The sequence below is a fragment of the Porites lutea genome, chromosome 6 (genome assembly GCF_958299795.1).
Source record: "Porites lutea chromosome 6, jaPorLute2.1, whole genome shotgun sequence".
In the NCBI taxonomy this organism is placed as follows: domain Eukaryota; kingdom Metazoa; phylum Cnidaria; class Anthozoa; order Scleractinia; family Poritidae; genus Porites; species Porites lutea.
Genome location: NC_133206.1, coordinates 2,136,927 through 2,157,500, shown reverse-complemented (window position 1 = coordinate 2,157,500; position 20,574 = coordinate 2,136,927). Strand labels below are relative to the sequence as shown.

The window sequence follows — 20,574 nt, the reverse complement described above, 5'->3', positions numbered from 1 at the left end:
GTAATATCCCTCGAGCTGGGTTTTAGTTCGATCTGATGAAAACCTCAACGCAAATCAAGCCTAGAAAACACTGTACTTCCATTTAGACTCTCTAGTACCTCATCTACGGTGGGTATGGGCAACCTCTCATGACTATAGCCTCATTGACTCTACGCATTTCAACACATAAGCGTATGTCCCCTGACGGTTTTGGTGCAACAACAACTGGGCTTATCCATGTCGTAGGCCTTTCCACTCTTTCAATGATCTCTCAAGGAGCTCATTAACTTTGGCAGTCACTTTATCCTTCAGTGAAAACGGAATTCTTCGCATCTTTTGGACCACTGGGATTACTTGAGGGTCGATGTGCAGCTTCAACTGGTAATTCTTCAATCTACCAGCACCACTGAATACATCTGAAAACTTAGCTTTGAGGCTTTCCACGAAGGGGCAACCGACTGTGTTACAGCTCTCAGCAAGGGGGTTCTGTTGCCGTTGAATATCCGACCAGGCACCGCCCTCGTTTGACCACAATAAAATGTGTTAAGACCTTTGTCTCTTCCACAGCCAATTCTGACTTAAAATGACCTACAACCTCAAGCTTTTGGCCACCATGAGCATGCTGCATAATTGCAATTCAATCTTCAATCCTTGACTTTGCAGGTTTTTTAAATCAGATTACTTGCAGAGCCACAGTCAACTAATACTTCTTTGCTAATTCCACCAATCTTTACAGTAACAACTGGTTCACTTGCATTTGACAGAGCACATGTCTGTTCTTCTATAGTAAAAGCAAATGAATTATCTTCACTCGACTGTGTAACCTCATCAACAAGGTTGGCTTCTCTTCCCTTTCCACGAAGCAGCTGTCTGGGACCACTGCGATGAACGGGAGGCTGTTTCGAAGGGTTTGTCTGGGCAGAATGCTGCTTAAATCCATTCTTGCAACAGCGAGGGAAATGGCCATATTTTTTTACATTTTGAACACTTCCTTTCCTTCGCAGGACAATTTCTATCACGAGAGAAGTGACCCTCCTTTCCACAACTGAAACAAGTTTTGCCGTATGCCTTCTTTGCTCCCACAGCATTAGTAGATACACCGGTTTCCTCACTTGGGTTTGTCATTTCAATAACTTGATCACATGCTTGTTCCCACAGCCGAACTTTATCCAGTGCATCTTCAAGAGAAATATTTCTCACCTCTAGCAGTTTCTTCTTCCACTCGATATCGGACAACTTCTCGTTTAACTGATCCCTCAGATTATCGTCTAAAGCCTCGTCAAAATTACAATGTCTTGCCTGTTTTTTAAGCGGACCAGGAACTTGTCGGCGGATTCTCCTGACAGTGGCGCCATGTGACGAAACACGTGCCGTTCATACGGTACATTATCATCGGCTCGAAAATGAGCATCTCGTTTTCAAATACAAACTTTATACACGTCGTCCGTAGTTGCGTTAATCGGTCCCGGGTCTACCAAATCTTCGAAGATCTCTTGTACTTCTAGGCCTGCCAACTGAAGCAATTGCGACTTCTTCCTCCCGGCTTGTGTAATTCCCTTTCCTTCGATGTAATGTTCATGCGATCTCTTCCATTGCCTCCACCTTTCGGTGACTTTCGAAGCTGAACCAGACAGATCCATTGGAGGCAGCGCTCTTTCCGACGAATTTGCCATCCTCGTCGCCAATTTGTAGAGTATTAACAGCCACAAAGGCAAATAAAACCGAACGCTTTATTCGTTTATCTGCTCTGCTCGACACCAAGTCAACTCACTCACTCTACGCCCACTCACACTGTTCAGTTCCCGTATGTCCTGCAAGTACAACCGCTGTACGCTACGCACTCTTGGTCATACAACCGCTGTACACTACACCAAGAGTTACTTTTCGGGTGGAGAGAAGCGACGACCGAAAATATCGCGTCTGCGTCCGCAGGCTATTACATATCATCCCGTGTCTTATCACTGCGCGTTAGAACAAAGTTACAACCATCTTTTGCATTAATTTCTTGAATTCTGTAAAACAGGTAAAATCTTCTTAAGAGAAATCCCTTAACGGATTTTCCGGTGCTAATATAGAATCGTCAAGGCAATTCAGGATTTTTTTGGTTTTTGGAACATTTCACAGATGGTGATAACTGGTCTGCATGAGTACATTCCAGCGCGCACATGACCCTATGAAGTGTCTCTGTGATCTTAATTTTGGGTGAAAGAAACAACCGTACACTGACCGCCAATTCAATTATTACAAAGTGCTTGGAAAGGAGAAAACTAAAGTCGATTACTCAAGATGAAAAGTTTAAGGGCAATGGTGATAATTTAATGAAAAAAAGATTGATCTTACGTTCCTTTGATTTTCCAAAACGTTGTAAAGAATTCCACGAGTATTTCCTTACTTGATTTAAGACTAACCCCAGTAATTGTTTTAGTTATATTTAATAAATATAAATATACCTTTTTGTAAACCAGTCCAACAACAGCCACTTTGAATCTAACTGAACACATTTATCCCTTGAATGTCCCGTGCATTACAAGTATATTTCGTGCAACTGAGGTCACAGAAATACAGACCACAAAAGGCAGGGAGGATGCGTAACTTATTTCACTGCTATCTGAAGAAATGCTTTTCAAGAAAAGCCAAACCATCAAAGGGAGGAGATTCATTGATAATGAATAAAATATTCTCAAGAGGGCCAAAATAATGTATTCTCTGTAAGGTATTATCCTCAGCATGGCCCTCCAAAGGCGAGGCTTTGTTCGTGTTTGTTGGGACCATCGCACTTCTGCTAACCACTCCCTCTCCAAGAAATCAACAAGGTCCTTTGCTTGAAATGAACGTTCCAGTTGAAACAAGTGTTTCTCCTCCAGAGGATGCTTACTGCCCAGTTTTAGAATATCACTCAGCCATGAGAAAGTTAACAATGAAATAAGCCCTGCTGTCTGTCTTGGATTTTTATTTGAAGCGTCTTCCATAACTCTTTCTTTAGTCGAACTTGAAGAAATATAGATAAAAGATTACTCAAGAGTCTCTGCCATGAAGTCTAATGGGTTAAATCATGTTCTGTCCCCAGTCAGTTCAAAAGGTGGATCGCACAATCCACCGAAGAAATCACTATCCAGTAGATAAGTGTAAGCGAAACCACTTGGGCTATCCAGTGGATAGAGATTTATCCGGCGGATATATTTATATATAGGGAAGGTGTGGAGAATAATAACTTTGACCCATCTATAGCCGAGACAAAAGGGAAGAACTTGAAGACATCTGTGATCTGTCCGACTTGTTGCATTTAACTATGAAATCAATCCACTTCTTTTTAACCCTTCGCAAACGATATATGATTTGGGGGATACTGAAATTCCAATTGGAATTTACTATTCATGAAAGTCACCTTAATCCTCCAAAGGCCAACCTGACTATAACAGTGTGTCAATATCATGTCCACACTGGCACACAAATCTGTAGTTTGACGCGTGCCATTTATGAAAAGTATGGGATAGTGCGCAGACTAGAACTGCGCAGTAGAGCTCATTGTTTTAAAACTCCGCCATGTCTGCAAATGTAAACATATATTAAGTTTGTGGGGGGGGGGGGGGGGGGCGGTATCTGTTCGGTCATCCTAGCACAACTTGAACCTTTTCGAAATTACAAAGGCTTCAGTATTGCTTTCCCGAAAATTTTAGATACAATTTACAGTTTTGCGAAAATGAGAATTTTTGTTAATTCCTCCTGGAATCGGAAAATTTTAGTTTTCTTTTTTCTACGAAAAATAGCATATATTCGGGGGTGAAATGCGTAAATTTCTACTTCAGAAAATCTTAGAGATAAGCTACGAAAATTGTACATAAATGAAACGGTTACCCAGAAATTTTTAGCCGTCCTCAAGCCATCGAAAATTCTAGGCAATTTTTGCTTCTCTGAACAGATATTTTATAGAAAACAGTCACTGGGTGCCCCGGGTACCTGACGAAAGGCTTGCTTTGAAATTTAGTTTACTACACCGAATGGCGATAATTTTGTGTTAGGAAAACACTAAAAGGAAAAAGGGAAAAGCCCAATAGGAATTAATTAGGCTTACTAATAAACCATTCATGGGCAGCAGTGGCGTTCATCAATTTGCAACTGCTGTACGCGCATGTTGCAAATTGATGAACCCAAGAGTGGTTTGTCAGTTAAAGTCTGATTAATTCCTATTTGGTTTTTTACATTTTCCTTTTTTCTTTTTTGCATTTTTCTATAACGGCGTTATTGCAATTAGGTGTAACTACAGCAAATTATGCAGGCATGATTGATTTCTTGCAACCCAGACCTAGGAATGAAACAATTGCACAGTCATGGTGATGAGTAGCTTAGCTCGGCTGACTAACCAGATACCCGAGTATATGTATTAAAGATATCCGTCCTTTCGAATTCTTTCGACAGTAGTCAACATGTATGCTGAATGAAAAGATGTCGATTTGTCTCAGATCACGGCTATAATAAGGGATTTAATTTTCATCCAATGGTTGTGCATATTTAAATGTTTTCAAAATCCCCTCGAGTGTTACCAAGCATAGTATATGTACTGTTTGCAATGCACCTTTTTGAAGTAACTCGAATGCAATAATCTCTTCTAAGCTTCCCCACTGATTTTGCCTATATACGTCCCATTCTAGCTTTACTGTAGTTCTGAGCGTCAATTTTGATGGCAGATCATTCGACTGTGTACTGGCGCGCTGCTCATCCGACAAGAAGAATTTTGTGAAAAGTTATGAAACCTGATTTTATGCTCCTCTATAAAAAAAAAAACGGCCCGGCATTACAGTTGCAGTTCTAAATGAAAACTAATTCCTTCTTACATGAAAACTAATCGACGAAACTCACCTTGTACAACTTGGTAAGACAGCACATTCTGTATTGTATGCAGGTGAATTTACATGTTAGTTAAATCCATTAGGACTTACTCATCCGGAACCAAAACACGTGGTGTTCATGGAACTTGTCTTTGTATTCGCGGACGTCATTTCCGTGTTGTATTCAGGATGGGAGCAAGGCGAGTCCAAACTATTTTCTAAATTTCAACTTGAAAGTTTTTTATTATTATTAAAAATATATTGATAATGAAATACCTGACCGCTTTCTGTAAAACGGTGGAAACCGGTGTGGATCCGCGCCTGCCATTATTGAAAAGCCATGGAATACACTTGGACTGAAAGTTATTATTATATCATTTTTTGCGTTCGAAATTAACATCACATGACAACGATGTGACAATTGTTTTACTGTTGTACGAAGTTTCACAAAAATCTAGAAGAGGAATTTCAAGATATTTTGGAATTTAGGGACTGTGCAATAATTATCAGGAGGGGGGGGCTGAAAAACTAGAGGGGGGGCATTACATAAAATTGCTGCCAAGATCGGGAGGGCTCATAGTAAAATCAGTCATTTGACGGAGGGGGGGGTCTTAAGTTTTATTCGAAATGTAAATAAAATTAAACGCAATAAAAGATTCTCAATACAGGCATCATGATAGACTGTAACAAATATCAATACGAACAGCTGTTAAACGATTATTGAAAATATTCCATCAAAATGAAAAACAAATCAGACAACTGATCAATTTTAACCTGTCTTCTAATCAATTGAGCTGATCCTATGTAAAGCAAAAATCATGAACTTGTTTTTCAGCTTCCCCCATAAAACAATGGGAATCAAACAGATCTCGTAGACAAGCTTTGTCGGTTTTTGATGGGAATAAAAGTAATGTTTCTTCATCGACTGAATCGATTTGCTGAATTCCATATATATCTGGCTCATAACAAAGTTCATCAAGCTCTCCTCGCAAGCATCTAAATATAATGCAAGCTCTTTTTCGTCTGTTATTTGAAGCGTTCAATCTCCTGTTCTTTGTTTTTTTTCTCTGCTCCTTTCTCTTTCTGGCTTCAGAAGTTTTCGATTTTGAGCAAATGTAGTAAGCACCCGGTACTTAGCAAATGCTTTGTGTAAATCTTGGGTGGGTGGTGGTGGTGGTGAAGGGGGGGGGGGGGTGCGACGTTATTTTTAACATAACAGAGGGGGGTTAGAACTAATTTTTTTTGTTTGGGAGGGGGGGTACTGTCTAAGTTTATGCTAGATAACTCTAGTTTTTCAGCCCCCCCCCCTCCTAATAATTACTGCACAGTCCCTTATGCGTAAAGTGAGGTCTAATCATATCATAACTTATCTTTGAATAATATTAACTTCTCCTTCTCCTTCTCCTTCTCCTTATTCGGCGAATAATTGTTAAATAACTTAACATCATAAGTCATAACATCATCATTACCTTCACACTCTTTTGAAGGCTGCTGGTCCAAAAGATACCCCGATTAAGACGCTAAATATAGTTAACGTGTTCACTCTGACTAGATACCCTGAAAACCATACCCTGACACAGCAGCGCCTCCGCATACCGTGAGTGACCGCCGTGTAAGGGAATACGAATTCCGGAACTGGTGGAAACCGGACTCAGGGAATGTTTTGCTTGTGAAATACAAGAATCCTGGGCTTTGGAATCCGGAATACTGCTTAAGGATTACGGAATTCCACTAACAGGTGGAATCCAGAATCCAATTTCCACTGACAAAGACTGAAATCCAGTACATGGGGCGAGTTTAGGATAGGTTGATAACAAAGCCATAGGCCATCTTCAGTAGGTGCACATCAATTGATGAGGCATTGTATTAGTACGCAATAATATTATTAAGTCCTGAATGCAACAGGCCATTAAATTTCTGGGTTGCCCAAGCTTCTGTTTCAAAGCGAGGCTAAGTGCGAAGCCATTGACATGAAAATGAATTTTTATTCTCATGCAAAAAAATCTCATTACCGCACTTCGCCTCGTTTTGAAAGTGAGGCCTTTTGGAGTCGGAAATGGCCTATTTGAGTCCTATTTGGCGAGGTTCCTCAGGGTCCCAGAGAATCAGGCGGGAAACAGGGGAACACAACAACGTATTTTTTTCTTTAAAAACATCAAACATAGCTAACCAGCAGATAAAACCAGGAACACCGTGCTTTCTACTCCCCATGATACTGATGCAGGTTGTAAGAGTACTTGACCGGGCAGGGATCATGCTGTCTTACTTCCTAAACGCTACTAACACTCCCTCTAAAAATGTCGTCTTCGACATTACAAACAACAAGAAAGCAAACATTACACTCTATAACAAGTCCGGTTAGCCTTTCTAATCTTAGTTCTCTTCAGCTATGTTGGAAAGGCTTGATTAGGCGTATTAACATTAAATGTCCAAATCACTCAGGACTTAAATAGCCTGAATAGAGTCTGAATAAATCCGCTGAAATATTACGGTTAAATTTTTACCCTGCAGTCAGTTAAGGGGAGGTCTCGTTGGCCAGTTATTTTTAATATACTACTACATGAGAAATTTCTGCGATTTGATTTGCTTAGAGCAATGAAAAGTCTAGACTTAAGCCAAATTTAAGCTCTAAACTTTTAAGAGCGTGGTGTTCTCTATCGATACGATAAAAACAGGATAAACAAGTAAAAAATCCACGATTGCAAACGTGATTCGTCACCTGTGATATTAATGGGTAATCGGATGGTATACTCGTGAAATTAGGGAATAATTTCACTCTTCACCATTTGATTGCACATACTTATATTTGCTATTTTACAGTTATTCGGATCAACTTAACGTGAATATGATTTGCTTTCCTGTTATACCTCAGCTGTGCAAATATCGAGTTAAGGATGTACCCGGAAGGGGGGGGGGGGGAGGTGTCTCCAAGAAAATTGGTGGTTCAGTCCCCGTACCAGTATGACGTCACGTTTCACTCCAGAGCCAGTGGATCCCTATATAAATCCCTTCAAAGTTCGCTTCGCGTATCAAACGTAACTTCAGCACAGTGTTTTTTTCCCAAGTGAGGAACTAGTTACCAAACAATTTTCAAAAATGCCTGCAAGCGCAACTCCACACGATGACAACAGCAAAACAACCACAGTGATAATTTACCTTGAAGGATTAAGCAGTAACAAGAGACTATAAAGGGGACAGAGAGGGCATCCCCCATATACACCCTATTCCGTAGGTAATTCGTCTCGAGTTATTTTTAGAATCGGGATAAAGTTACCTCGCGCGAGGCGTGGATGTTTCGTGGAGGTTTCGCATGACCAAACGCCGTGCAAAACATGTCGGGCGGGAGGCAATGAAAGCGTAAAAAGATCGAGAGCATTCCTGAATATTGAAGCGAATTGAGTCGGCGCTCACCTGGGAAAAAGGAATCGCTGGACTCTTTGACAACCCGTGAAATCAGTTTAACTCGAAGTTGTCGTAACCTCAGTGCTTTAATAAAATGAGAAATTTCGCCGGTCTATTGAAACCGGTCGTTTGTACAATTTAGGGAGTTTAAGATCCAACGACGCGGACGACAACTAGAGCGTCAAAAAAAACAATAGGTTTAATTAGCAAAACAACAACTTCGCACGTGCAACACACATTTTTGTTCATTTCTTTCCCGTTTTTGCACGACTACGACGTGAAAATGCCTAATTTCGCGTTTTATGGAGGACGTAAATAAGCAACGACGAAATTTTATTTCTCTTTCTGAGCTTGAATATGGTTCCTTGAAATTCAGCTTTAGGAGGGTTCGCCTACAATTGACAAAGTAAGTGGGTAGGAATAATCGCTATAAAGACTGAAAAAAATAAACATCAAACCAGAAATTGCTCTCTTCAAACTGTAAATTATAAATGATCCTGAGAGAATATTCAATGTGTTAAGGATTTCCCTGCTCTATTGTTAGCTCTATACAAGAGCGGAAGGGCGATTCTTTTTTAATTTCGATTTCGCTGACACAGCTTTCGCAGAAATCTCGCTGTAGTGGTCGTTTTCGTCGACAAAAGGAATAGCAAAATCGCTCTCCGCGTCTTCCCCCATTTTGTTCTGCGTCATTTCGTGAAGGACGCGTGGCTCTCAGCGTGGGTCATCTACGCGGAACACATTCGCGCTATGTGATTGGCTGTTGTCTAATCCCCCTTGAGACCTGTGGTGTTAAAAATAACTCGAGACGAATTACCTATGGAATGGGGTGTATATGGGGGATGCCCTCTCTGTCCCCTTTATAGTCTCTTGGCAGTAAGCAACAATTTATAAGCAATTTAAGACAAATCAAAACTACTACACAATCAGCCCTTACTAGAAATACGTTATCGCAAAAACCTCGCAAGGCAAAGCTGTAAAGGGTCAGCAGTAAGAATAAAGGGAAATCAGCCAAAGGGAAAAATAGGATTAAAAAACAAAAACTACAAAAAAAATTGTACAATAAAGAAACAGAAAACGGCTTCGCCTAGTTCATCTGCACGTGCAAACAACTCCTTGACCACTGTACCACGACAACACTCATATTTTGGTGATTAAAAGTAAATTTGTTATATTAAAACCATTTTTCTCTGCCACAGACGCTGCTTGAAACCGGTGGAGATGTATTTATCATGAATTCAAAAAGTGACTTTTGAGCAAAATTAGCAAATGAACAAGTATTTCAAAGCTATTTCGCATTTTTTTCGTGTTCAATGGGCCGATTGATGTACGGATAATCGATCAAACTGGCTGTACTGAACTTGATGGAGAATGTAAAAAATTAACAGAGGCCCACACTCGAGGGGATTGATATTAACTACGGTTGATTTAATCGGCAAAAGATTATATGAAATATAAACGTGTGTGATCTCTGCATCGAACCTCCTATTCTGGAGACCAGACGTTGCCTAGGATTGATGTTAACTACGGTCGATTTAATCGGCAAAAGATTATATGAAATATAAACGTGATGTGTGATCTCTGCATCGAACCTCCTATTCTGGAGACTAGACGTTGCTTATTTTAGAGAAAAAAAAGAACTAATTTTTGATGAACTTGCTGGTCCCTTAACCCGCAACAAGGCCCGCGACTCAAATTAACAAAATTACACATTTACTGACACCAAATACCAAACGGTTTACACAAGCGGATAAAAGTAATACCAAAGCTCACACACTTATGGTCAAATTTATTTTAGCGATATATAGCAATATTTGCTAGCTTTTCTTCTTTTCTCCGAAGTTGCTCTAATGACTGTGATGTCCCTAGCTAATTTACACAGTGACCTGAAGCTCTCGCCTGTTACTATATGACGTCACACTGGCACGCGGAATGTTTCAAGAAACGTAGTTGGAAAGCAATAGAGTCACCCCCCCTCCCCCAACCCTCCCTGGGATGCACCTGGGAAATTTTGCTTAACACTAAGGTAGCAAAAGTTGCTCTCGGCAACCCTTACGGATCTTTCATACCCTAATCGATGATTACACGCTCTGCACGTTACCATTTCTTTACATAAAATTGTCAATTAAGGCATTACATATGGTAAAAAATGGTTGTTAAACTCCTATCTATTGATGTGAGTTTGAGCTTGATCGTCAGCCTGAATAGACGTACGTCTTAAAAGATGTTTTCTTAGGAAAATTTGCCGATTTAAAAAATTTATTTAATATGGAAGTTGTCTCCCGCGACCTAAATATTTTTTTCCCTCCTAAAAGATGGCTCCCGAATTAAATTCTAACCCGTCCTTCTTTATTAGAAACAAGATCAATTGAAGTGGTAAGTATGTGTTTCCTACTTTCCTTCTCCAAAGCATTGATCCTAAGTTAAAGAAAAAACATACAAGTGTGTCCATCAGTGATCGGCAGTCCTCTCGTAAGTCTGAACAAGGCGAGAGAAATGACCATTTTTAATCCGTAGCAGGACGTCAGGTTTATCAAACTCCACTACTCTTCCCCGATCCATGACCAAGACTTTGTCATAGTCCATGATGGTGTTCAAGCGATGGGCGATGGTAATCACTGTAGAATCTTGAAATCTGTTGCGTATAACTTCTTGAATCAGACGATCTGTTTTGTAATCCACATTAGCAGTGGCTTCATCCAATATTATAATCTTGCTTTTCTGTAACAGCGCACGCGCTAAACAGACCAGTTGACGCTCGCCAACACTGAAATTGGTCCCAGATTCTTTCAACTTGTACTCTAGTTGTTCAGGTAAATTTCGCACCAGGGTCTTCAACTGTACTTCTTCCAAGGCACTCCACATGTCATGATCTTCGTACAAAGAGAATGGATCTAGGTTCCTTCTGAGGCTGCCGCTGAAGAGGACAGGATCCTGAGTTATAACAGCCATGGACCTGCGAGCCGCCTGCAAATTGAGATCTTTGATGTTGACATTGTCTATGATCACCTGCGAAAGCAAATGTAATGCATTTCAACCAGCTTTTTATTTTTCTGGCATTTACTATACATAATTCTCGCACGCATGCGCATTTTGGGATAAAACTACACTTACACTACTAACGATACGACAATTAATGCGCATTCGAGTGCACAACATTCTCGTCCCAAAGGCTTTGATCCTTATGATGAACGCTGCAGATCGAAAGCTACAGTAGATGCCGGCACTCCTCAAATCAAGGGCTTCAGACTTTCCGTGCAGCATCAAAACTTTGAAGTGAAAAGGGTTACCAACGGTTACAAAAGTGTGAGACTACTGCGCCGGCGTGTTATCCTGGTCCCAGCCAGAGCTCTAGATCGGTGCCGGGCGCTGGCCAAAAGGATCAGGGTTCTTGGGACGAGAATGGCTGGGAAAGCTTTGAAAACGAACACCCAGCTCGAAACATAAATGTCGAGACTTTTTGACTCAAAAGTTTGGCCTTTTTTAAGCGTTGTCAAGAGCTTCCAGCAACACCAAAACATGTTGCTGCCAACTATAACATCGCGATAGATCGTAACAAAAAGACAAGAAGAGGACTATTCTTACCCTGCCTTCTGGCTCTGGCATTCGGAACAAAGCAGCCACCAAAGACGATTTTCCAGCTCCAGTGCGACCTACTACTCCAACTTTTTCCTGAGCTGCGAAGCAAACGTTTATGCCGTTCAAAATTGCCGGAGCACCTTCTAAATATGTAAGCGACAAGTCATGTAATGCCATGGAGTCCGCTGTTGGCCAGTCTTCAGGAGCAGGTTGGGTTTCTGTGCAATACCCAGGCTCTGGATCGATTTCCGTGTAGGTAAATACTCTTTCCACGGATGTCATGTGATTTTCTGTCTCCGAAGCGACGTAAATGCCAAACTGTGCAGCCTCTAACGTCTCCAGTGCGAATGTCAGAGACATGCCAGCTAACGCTGCAAACAAGCACAAACGTTTTCTTCTACTGTCCGAGAATTATTAGCCAACCAGACAGAGTAACACTTAATCGGAAGAACGGGTTAAGAGCAGAGACAAAATATGTACCTATTACAGCTGATAGGAAAGCAAACGAAGGCTTAGCTGCTTTAGTTCATGAAGCATCAGAATCCAATGGTTATCCTTTTAATTATGACGGACATACAGACTTACTGAAATATTAACCCTCAGAAAGTTTATCCCTTGAGGAACTTGTTGGGATCCGTGATCCTGAAAATGGTTCTACCTCCAGTGTCACGACTAACTTTTCCTATTACTTTCCTATATCAATGGGATATAAAACTTAAGGGAACCTCTGAAGCGCGTCTTATAGTACGACATCTCTGTTAAAAATATACTGGTGGACTGTGAAACATGAGTTCACTGGTCTCACAATTCAATGCTGTTTTCGCTGTCTTTTTCATTTCATATTACCAGGCGGAGACTACATCAACCTTAGGAAAATCTTTATTTGGCTGGATACTGTCGCTCTATATACTTTTAATATATTTGTCGTTGTTTCTGTTAAAAACGTATTCAATATTGGCGCATCTTGGCTTATAGAAAACGACTCTTTGTTTCTGACACCAAGTTAGCCGATTTTCCAGAATGAGGCACCGCCAGGCATTCGTCTTTGTTTCATTGTGGAAAAAAGGGCTTGAGATCATTTTAAAAAACAAATTAACTAGCATTTTAGGGATAACTAGATGCTGAAAAAAAAAACCTTCTCAAATAAAGTAGCTTATTCTCGAGGACGATAAAGATACCCACCTGGGCTTTGTGTCGCTAACATGGCTCCAACTGAAACAGACGTCACCAGAACGTTGCTTATTGAATCTCCACGGAGCCCAAGCCAGCGTGTTGATGCCAGTAGCATTATTAACGCTGATGTGTTTTTGTCTTGGTACCTAAAATAATTGACACAGAAGGAATGTGTTCTTCTCTTTATCCTTTTATTGCCAGTTCTTATGAATCACTGAGTGTTTAATAGAAACATACCCGCCTGCTGGTCTACGGTTAGTGTTAATCATACTTTAAGAAAAGTTAAACTATAGTCATTTCAAATACTATGTACACCTAGAACAATTGTTTTAACTGGTCGACACGCTTACAAAAATGAAAATTAAGAATTAAAGTTATACCCATATTCGTCAGCATAACATACCGAACGCCGTTCAGGAGCAAATCATTCACGGGCAAATTAAGTTACATACTTGAAAAATTTCTGCATGAGATCATCTTCCATCTTTGATGAGCGAATTACTTCGGATCCTGCTATGGTATCGGCAATGAGTGAATAAACAGGGCTACAAGTCACTGCCTCCAGCCGTCTGATTTCCCGAGAGGATTTCAAATAATACTTTGCAAGGTAGATAAACAAAATGGTCAGTGGAACACAAATGATGAATAACCACACATTTACCACAGCAGACAGGATGGTGGCACTGCAAAAATAAAGACAACATAGCACTGCGAGGAGAAATTGTGGTGGAAGCATAATGTCCATACTACCAATGTCTTTAGAGAAGCGATTTAAGATACGACCAACCGGGTTTGTGTCAAAGAAGATGACTGGTGCTTCAATAACCGCTTTAGTCATCTTGTTATGAAGATTTTCTGATGCCTTTAAAGCTGTCAGATAAAAGCAAAATGAGGATACAATTGTAAACACCAAGGACAATGTGACAATGGATCCATACACCAGGAGCGTTGTAAAGTCCTTCTGTTTTTCTTTTGGCATGTCGATCATTCGTGAAACCCACCAATACGGAGCGATCCATAAAACTGAAACAACAACAAAAACAAACAAACAAACAAACAAATTGTGTATTTGATCCAGTGGTGTCTAGTCATTGTTAGTTTATGAGAAGTGATTTACTCAGGTAAACTGTTATATCCCTAGACTTTCACTCAACTAAACAGGGACAGCCATTGGTTGATTCTTAGTCAGGTGGCCTTGACTAAAATAAAATGTATCTTTATCGTGATAAATTTGAGTAACTATACTCCCCTCGTGATCAGCTCGAGATCATAGCATGGAGGAAAGTGGTGTTACAGAAGGCGGGAAAATTGGAAAAACACAAACTCAACACACACCCCTGAACCTAGTAAGCAACAGTTTCCTAAGTCATAAAAGGAGAGATAAAGACATTAAGTGTATAATTTTAATAAACAATTACTGGATGAGGTTTTTGTGATATCCAGAATAATTAAGGTCGAGTTAGGGGTTATCAGCCGAAGCCTTCGGCTTCGGCTGATAACCCTTACCGATACCTTAATTATTCAGAATATCACAAAAACCGAATCTAACAATTGTTTTATTATACATTGAACGAATCCTTTCTTTCTCGCTTCGACATAACATGTTTTCAAAGTTTGTGCAAACTCTTTCTTTTCCTCAGGCTCTCTCAGTTTTTTCTCTTTCACGTAATCAGCAACCAGCTCCTTTGCCACCTTTCGTCGACCTTTTTGTGTTTGTGAGTCCTTGTCTTCAACTACTTTTTCGATGTCTTGCTAGGTCAACGAAGAAAACCTGGAAGTCATGTTTTTGCTTCTTCACTGACGGCAAGCAACACAAAGCGCGCGAACTTGGACATGATTAACCTTAGAAATCATATAGAAATCATGATTACCCGTGACCTTGAGTGTCCTTGACTTGATTATTGTATAATCTGCAGCTAGATGACGTCCCAGGCGCTGATTTCGAAAATTCAGTGTACGATTTCGGCCAATCAGAAAAGAGATAGTGAGTTCAATGTATAATAATATGACTTAGCGGATTCCAGTTCGAACTGTAATTGTACCAGAGATTAATGGGACGACCGCGTAGCAAGACTCTACGTGTTTGATTACGAGTATGATTGCAGACCGAATACGAGGACAAGAAAACCTCTTACCATTGAATCATAACAAAATCAAAATCAGAGACAAGCACAAGATATCCCTTGAGTTTTTTCTATAAGTAAACGAAACAAACATACAAAAAAACCCATTGAAGTTCAACTTTCTTATTACAGCACCCAAAGCGCATGACACTTACTGTCCTATTAAACTGTCCTATTAATTTTGTAGTTATAAATACCTTGGACAACGACGAAGAAGCAGGCAAGGCTAAAAATTTGACGAGTTGAAAGGGAGGCTCTAAAGTACTTCCAATACAATTGCCATTTTACAGTCCCAACCATTCGGTACTCTTCCTCTTCTTTTAGATCCACTCTCTCTCCAAGTTTATGGACAATATTGACGCTCTTGACAGCTTCATCTTCACCAAAAACGTTTCCATGATCATCTATGTCAGTCTCTTGACTTCTTTGAGAAACAATAGAAAACTTTCCCATTGTTTCTTTTTCCATGTGACCAAAGGTACCTTGGTACTCTACGGAACCATTGTGGAGTACTACAACGTTGTCTGTATGTTGGAGGAACTGTGATTGGTGTGTCACCAAAATACGCACCCTCCCAGCTAGAAATCCGTCAATACATTTTTCAAACAAATGTTTGCCGACTTTGGCATCCACTGCACTGAGAGGATCATCTAGTAAGTAGATATCAGCATCTGAGTAAATTGCACGTGCCAGACTCACTCGTGCACGCTGACCGCCACTCAGGATTACTCCACGTTGTCCTATCTCCGTGAGATCACGTTTTGGAAATCGTGATAGATCTTTTCCTAGGTCGCACACCTCGATGATCTTATTAAACTTTTCTTCGACGAAAGGCATACCAAAGACTAGGTTCTCTCTCAGCGTGCCAGAATAGACCCAAGGCGTTTGGGATACCAGATGATATTGGAAGTTCTCCCAGGATGGTCATCAATAAAGATGTTTTGCCACTCCCTACTGGTCCAGTTATACCTATTAGTTGGCCACTAGAAGCTTGCAATGAAACGTTTTGTAATGCTGGGCGATCTGAAGTATAGTTCCAAAAACTGGAAATGTTTCCTAACATGGCCTGCGGTTGAACAGCTTGGACGTCCTTAATCTTTTGGAGACTCAACAAAGCTGGTTTCCCTGGTTTGAAACTCTCTGTTCTAACTAAGGATGGTGTATACCTCCAGCCTTTAAAATAAACTTTTAAAGGAGAAATATTCTCTCGTTTGCTCATTGAAGATTCCATGACTGGTTTCGTTTCTAACAATCTCTGCATTCTTCTGCATGCAATCATTGACTCTGCAATCCATATTAGGCTATCTCCAATAAAGACTGTTACAACAAACTTGATATTCGCTATAACTGAAAGCAGTGTGAACACTGTGAAAGATGTAAGGCTGTGTTCAGTGAAAACCAGTGTTGTAACTGATAGGAACCCTGCGATGGTGTGGCTGATGAAGAACAGAGCGTAGATAGTGGAGGCCAAAAACCCACGGACACGTATCAGAGACATTTCTTTTCTGCGAAATAGTATTATAAATTGTTCATAAGAGTTCAATCATTCAGAGCGTCAACATTTCTTTTAAAATTTCTAGCGCACGGCGCTCTCGCGTACGAAAAATTTCATTAAAACTGCTGTAATTCTCTTGCACTGATGCACTGACTATACCTGAGTTAAAGAATGATACAGATAATCCACTTAAAACTTTTTTTTTTTTTTTTTTTCGCACTAAAAAGGCGAAGGCGTTGTTGTAAGCTGGCTTATAGGAAGATATTTACTTGCTACCCTGCTCAACCCCTGCTCTGTTTTCCTTCATATGGTCTAGCTCAGGCGCGGCATAGCCAATAGGGTGAGGCTTGAAAGAAATTCTAGGCCATTTTCAATTTGCTCAATATTTTATGAAACGGTTGTGAAAGCATATAGAGTGGACTAGAAAAGCATTTATTTTCATAAAATAATTCACTATTAAGGAAGTGATGTGGGCTGGGTCCAAAGATTTGTTAAACGGCGGCTCAAGTAAGACTTCGTTTAAACTAGCAGTAGTTCGCAGTTCATCTGCCCCCGCCTTAGATACGACGTTTATTTTGAAATAAGTCTTGTAACGCTTAATAAGTGATCTCTTTATTTCTATGCTCTTAGGTTATGACACTTTTAAGTCTTCGCGAAAAACGTTATAGTGATCAGGGTTAGGCACTGACAATAGTGATTAGGGCTATGCACTGACTCAAAATGATTAGCTTTCATAAGTTTACTGTTGGGTTTGTCACTATAATAAATATGTAAAACGAAAGTATAAATTGCAGTCGAATCCACTGTGGTGTAGTGGTATTGGCGATGGATTTTGGTTCCTAGGACCTCGGGTTCGAATCCCGTTTTTGCCATATTTAAGCTCCCTTTTTTAAAAAATTAATTGAAGAGATTTTGAGTTAGAAAAATATAAGAAGAGTAGAAATTTGAAGAGACTAAGAAATTTCATGTGAGTGTAGGTTATAGGGGAAGGTAGTTCTAGAGGATGGAATCTAATGCTGACCAGTCAACGACGTGTTTCCAGAATTTGCCAATACTACGTTGCGCGCTTGCTGAACCAGAGTTCCGAAGAGTTCCTGAACCAGGGTTCCGGCCTCTGGGTCGGAGCCCTGCGGGAGCAATAACCGACCCATTGTGTCAAGGTAACTAGGATGTGGCCTCTGCAGCAGAGCTCCTCTGGTATGCAGTCAGTGCATGTCATGAGCTCCTCTTTAGTGCAAGTTGTTCATACGTCTGGACTTCAAACTAATAAAGTACGACTGATTCTTGTCAGTTAAACAATAAACTAACAGAAACTACTTACCGTCTCAATTGTGCAACCAGTTCCCTGAAGTTCCCCTCCCAAGCGTACATTTTCACCAAACGGATTCCAGAAACAATCTCTTTTATTACCTCCAATCTTCTATCAGTTTGTGCAGCAGCTTTAGCGCGAAGCCGTCCGGATTTATGAGCTGCCAGGGTATCATAGACAATGACTAATACGAAGATGAAAACTCCTATCAGTGCTTGCCAGGCTACTAAATACCACACAAGAATCAAAGCGAGTGTTACATCCAGGACTGCAAATGACGCATTGAAAACATGTTGTCCAGATTTCTCAATGACTTGGGCGTCGTTGGAAACAAGATTAATAGTGTTTTCCGAAACGCTATCTTCTAAGACACATCTGTTAACAGAAAGAATCTAAAAAAAAGGAAACAGAAGAAATAGAAACACTCTGTTACTTACCTAGCCAGCGGACACAGACGTATTTGCGGTCGTCGCTTCTCTCCACCGGAGAGTTACTTTTCGGGTGGAGAGGATCGGAGAAGCGACGACCGGAAATATCGCATCTGTGTCCGCAGGCTATTACGTACCCTCCCGTATCTTGATACTTCGCGTTAGACGGAAGTGATATATACAACCATCTTTTGCAATAAATTCTTGAATTCTGAAGGACGGGTTAAATCTTCTTCAGAGAAACCCGTTAACGGATTTTCGACTGCTAATATAGAATCGTCAATGCCATTGATTTTCTTCGCTTTTGGAACATTTCACACAGACGGTAATAACTGCTCTGAGTACATTCTAGCGAGCACATGACCTTATGGCGTGTCTCTGTGATGTAAATTTGTGTGAAAGCAACAACCGTACACCGACCCTAGCCTGTTAAAGGCAATAGTGTCAATTTAATAAAAGAAAATATTGATCTTACGTTCCTTTGATTTTCCAAAACTTTGTAAAGAATCCCACGAGTATTTCCTAAGTTGTTTTAAGACTAACCCCAGTAATTGTTTTTAGTCATATTTCATAAATAAAATACCTTTTTGTAAACCAGTCCAACAACAGCCACTTTGAATCTAATTGAACACATTTCTCCCTTGAATACTCCGTGCATTCCAAACATATTTCGTGCAACTGAGGTCACAGAAATACAGACCACCAAAGGCAGGCAGGATGCGTAACTTATTTCACTGCTACCTGAAGAAATGCTTTTCAAGAAAAGCCAAACCATCAAAGGGAGGAGATTCATTGATAGTGAATAAAATATTCTCAAGAGCGCCAAAATAATGTATTCTCTGTAAGGAATTATCCTCAGCATGGCTCTCCAAAGGCGAGGTTTTGTTCGTGTTTGTTGGGACCATCGCACTTCTGCTGACCACTCCCTCTGCAAGAAATCAGCAAGGTCCTTCGCCTGAAAAGAACGTTCCAGTGGAATCAAGTGTTTCTCCTGCAGAGGATGCTTACTGCCCAGTTTGAGAATATCACCCAGCCAGGAGAAAGTTAACAATGAAATCAACCCTGCTGTCTGTCTTGGATTTTTATTTGAAGCGTCTTCCATAACTCTTTCTTTAGTCGAACTTGAAGAAATATAGAAACAAAGATTACTCAAGAGTTTCTGCCATGAATTTTTCTTAAGAGCGACTTTCTGTAAATACCACGGATAGGTGTGCAAGATGGAAAAATCGAAATCCCCCAAACTTTGTCCCAACAAAGCCCTTTGGAAACTATTTTAGAAAGTAAAAGACTCAGTTCGTTTGACTTAATATTTTCCAAAATAATAATTTTTTTTAATTTTCACCTTCGAGAGGCCTTCAAACCACCGAAAAATGTGCTTGATACCCTCAGTTCGTGAATGGAAACGGAAACTAACACCATGATTTTTCTTACATTAAATAATTTTATGATCCTTCCTTTCTACCTAAACGTTGTTACAATTTCAAAAGATTTCAATCTGATTTTTTAATATTTTTTCAAAATTACCCTCTAAATCAGCATTATCGCGACCATCAATTTTGCCATTTTTCAACGGCGAAAATCCCTTCCTGGTACATGGCTTTCATTAGAAAAATGGTATTCCAGAGAAAGAGCAATGTTTCCCCTATCAATCTGTGAAATAAAATTCTGGGGCAATTGAAACTGCGAGTTTTTACAACTGAAAACATTTACGGTACCTCGCGTGATTTACGACCTCTGAACTTGCAGTTGTCGTGATGAATACAAGCGAGAACCTAGACAGCACTTGAAACTCTGACGCAAATTCGCCCCTTTTCCGCCAGTTTAAACACCAAAAACGATTTTAGATTTCACAGTGGTAAATTTTCGAAAGGAGCAGCAATTTTATTGTGCGAAAGTGTGCTATGAACTTCTTGACTACAAACACTTCCCTTACGTGCGTATTTGTTTACTTTTGCCGTACACATATGTACAAAGCGGCTAATAGTGTGGGTAGCTATTCTTTAAAATGCTCTCATTTCTCATGAACCAAATCGTTATAGCTATAAAAAGGGAAAACATTTTGACCTACCTCACATCATTTGACAACAGACCCGACTCTTTTACTGCCTTTAGCGAAACGAGATTGCGTGACAAAGAACTTTGAGACCCAGGTTATACCGCGCAGACAGATACCATTAAGAAAAAGAAACTCACGCTGCACCTTCTGTAGCTATAAAAGCGAAACATGTAAAAAATCAAAATCCTTAGTTTCGTTGACTTA

At 40.2% G+C, this 20,574-nt stretch overlaps 2 pseudogenes; both read right to left on the bottom strand.

Annotated features, from left to right (window-relative positions):
* The window catches only part of LOC140941684 (ATP-binding cassette sub-family C member 4-like), a 12,691-nt pseudogene extending 9,726 nt beyond the window's left edge, over positions 1 to 2,965 (bottom strand).
* Positions 2,966 to 10,287: 7,322 nt separating this feature from the next.
* Positions 10,288 to 19,416, bottom strand: LOC140941064 (ATP-binding cassette sub-family C member 4-like; annotated as a pseudogene).
* Positions 19,417 to 20,574: the final 1,158 nt, after the last annotated feature.